This window comes from Gordionus sp. m RMFG-2023, chromosome 3 (genome assembly GCF_954871325.1).
Source record: "Gordionus sp. m RMFG-2023 chromosome 3, tfGorSpeb1-WG-v2, whole genome shotgun sequence".
Classification (NCBI taxonomy): Eukaryota; Metazoa; Nematomorpha; class Gordioida; order Chordodea; family Parachordodidae; genus Gordionus; species Gordionus sp. m RMFG-2023.
In genome coordinates, this window is record NC_088777.1 from 21467628 (window position 1) to 21470671 (window position 3044).

A 3044-nucleotide genomic window follows, 5' to 3' on the forward strand; every position below is an offset into this window, starting at 1 on the left:
TCAAGTTGAAGCAACTAGTTTTATTTCATGATAAAACCTCGGCCACATCTTACAGCAAAATTTATATATTGTGTTAATTTTTTTTATCGAGATTAAAATAATTTGTGAATTAAGGAAAAGGAAATTCCATTTCTTCATCATTTTCAAAGGATATTCCTTTGTCGATATGATCTGTACCAAAATTATTTTCATTATCATTCTATACTGTCGACCAGGGATTCGAACCGAACCCGAACCCGGAGAAGTGAACCCGGGTTTTTAGAAAAAAACTCTGAACCCGAACCGAACCTGAATCCCATTTATAAAATTTTCAAAACCCCGAACCGAACCCAAGAATTTTATTTGAACCCGGGTTCAATCGGGTTCAGTGTATTATTTAAAATCATATATTAATATATGTAAATACAAATATTATATTTTCAAATTTCCAATTAAATGAAGTCTTAATAAATTTTAAACAACTTAATTCATTTATGCCATTTTTAAATTTATTCTCGATTCCTATTGGAGTGTTAAAAAATTTTAAACAATTGAATTAATTTACGCCATTTATTTTTAAATTTTTATCTTATTATTCTTAAAGATTATTAATTAGAAGAAAATGGTTAACAAATCAAAGTAAAAATTATTATATTGTTAATTTAAAAAATTCTAAACATCTAACTTAAAAATTGTTAAATGTAGGGCAGTTTTTGTGAACTTATTAAAATGATTTTAAAATTTATATATGCTAATCATTTATTTTTGGTTCAGTTTAATTTTTACAAGATATTAATGAAGTGCATATTATAAATGAAATTAAATTTATAAATATCTCTATCAATTTTTTAATTCTGAAATCATTGCTATTTAAAAAAATTGTTCTCTTTTTATAGATTTAAGATTAAAGATAAAGTCATATTTGATAAGCATTTTACCCTTAATACAATAGAAAAAAAATCAATATGTTCATATTGCAAAGTAAAAATGTCTGGTAATCACTTGTCAAATTTAGAAAGACACCTGGAAAGAAATCACAACAATGAATATTTAAATTATTTAAATGAAAAAACCAAATATCAGGAATTGTTATTGGCAAAAAAACCTAAAATTAATATAGAAACCTTTTTTCCAAAAAAGCATATAAGTATAAATATATCATCTAATGATTTGATGAGTTCTATACTAGAACTTGTTACTGTAAATGGCCGGCCTTTATCAATTATTGAAGATTCGGGATTTCAAAGAATTATAAATCCACTCCTATCTGGGCTCAATTTAGTCATAAACAAAGAAAATTTATCCAGAACTATTAATAAAACAGCCCAATCAATTAGAGACAAAATATCGAGAGAGGTAGAAGGAAAATTAATAAGTTTAAAAGTTGATGCAGTTCAACGACTAGATAGGTCAATTCTTAGTGTAAATATTCAATTAATATCAAAGTCCATTATAAATTTGAGGACTCTTGGAATTGTAGAGCTGAAAGAGAGATGTACAGGAGAATATATAAAAGAGAATATATTAAAAACTTTACTAAAATTTAAAAATAATATTCAACAAATATACACAATTACTTCTGATAATGGTTGTAATTTTTTAAGAGCTATAAAGCTCCTGCAACCTGAAACTGATTATGATATAAGTGAATCAGCAGATGAGGAAAATATGGATGTAAATGTATATAAATATGATATTGATGATATACAAAATACTTTTTTATCAACTATTTATCCTATCCGATTTATAGTGTACGGTGTGCAGCTCACACACTTTAGCTGGCACTTCAAGATGCTATAAAATTATCACCTATTGTGGAAACCATTGCAAAAGCTAGGAGCCTAAATTGAAAATTAAGACATCCCACTTACCAAAAGTTATTAAAAAATATGAAACTCCCTAAGCCTGTGTTAGATTGCCACAGATGGCATTCAACCCATGATATGTTAGAAAGGCTGATTTTACTAAAACCCAATATCGAAGATTTTTTTACAGAGCAATCTGATTTGAAATTTTAAAACCGCTAAAAATCGCAACCAAACAATTCCAATCTGAACAGTTAACACTGACAGATTTTTATGCAGCATGGTTAAGATGCTGCATCGAACTGGAAAAAAATCCAAACCATTTTGCTCAATTACTATATTCTTGTCTTAAGAACAGAGAAGAAAGGTTTATAAAGAACGAAATTCTCTTAGCTGCCATATACCTGGACCCAAGATACAAGGTTAATTAAAAGCTTAGTAAATTAATTATTTTAGATTTATATTAAAATTGTTATTTTATGAAATATTTAAATATAAACAATATAAATCCTTAAATATTACAGGTATTACTTAGTGATGATGATAAGATTTGTGCGAAAAAACATCTTGTCAATTTATGGAGACGAATTAAAAGCTTAACAACGCCGATTTTATCTGATGATATTAGTTCCGATGAAGTTATTGAACAAGAAGATGATTTAGAGAAATTGATACAACTTAAAGAAAGGCAGGAGAAAATACTTAAAAGAGGGCCAACGATTGCTGAGAAAAGTATTGGAACAATAATTACTGGATTTAGCGATTATAAAAGATTAGATAAGAAGGAAAATATTTTGCATTTTTGGGAGTCTGCTAAGCTGGAACACCCTGAATTATATATTTTATCTAAAATCTTATTTGCTGTTCCTGCAACCCAAGTTAATTTTTCATATTTTCACATATAAATACATTTAACATAGGTTAGCGTTGAAAGATCTTTTTCACATTTGAAATTCATTCTTTCACCACATAGATCGAGGATGAGTGAACAACTCTTGGAAGATATTATGCTAATACGTCTAAATAAAATTTTTAAAATTGATACATGACTATATGCTTTGTATTTTTAACTATATTTTCCTATAAATAAAATAAAAAATTTATTTTTTATATCAAATTTATGTCTAGTTTTTTATTATGATTTAAATATAGAATTTTTTTTATCAACTCAAAAATTCTTGAACCCGAACCGAACCCGAACCAAACCCGGGTTCAAAAATATTTCCCTAAACCGAACCCGAACCGAACCCACCTTTTTTT

The 3044-nt window shown here is 27.2% G+C and overlaps 1 long non-coding RNA gene across 1 annotated transcript; it reads left to right on the forward strand.

The window, feature by feature from the left end:
- The first annotated feature begins 1968 nt into the window (after positions 1 to 1968).
- On the forward strand, positions 1969 to 2804 carry LOC135927239 (uncharacterized). The gene is made up of 3 exons (XR_010572011.1): positions 1969 to 2206; positions 2309 to 2662; positions 2705 to 2804. It is a non-coding gene; the product is annotated as an uncharacterized LOC135927239 (long non-coding RNA).
- Positions 2805 to 3044: the final 240 nt, after the last annotated feature.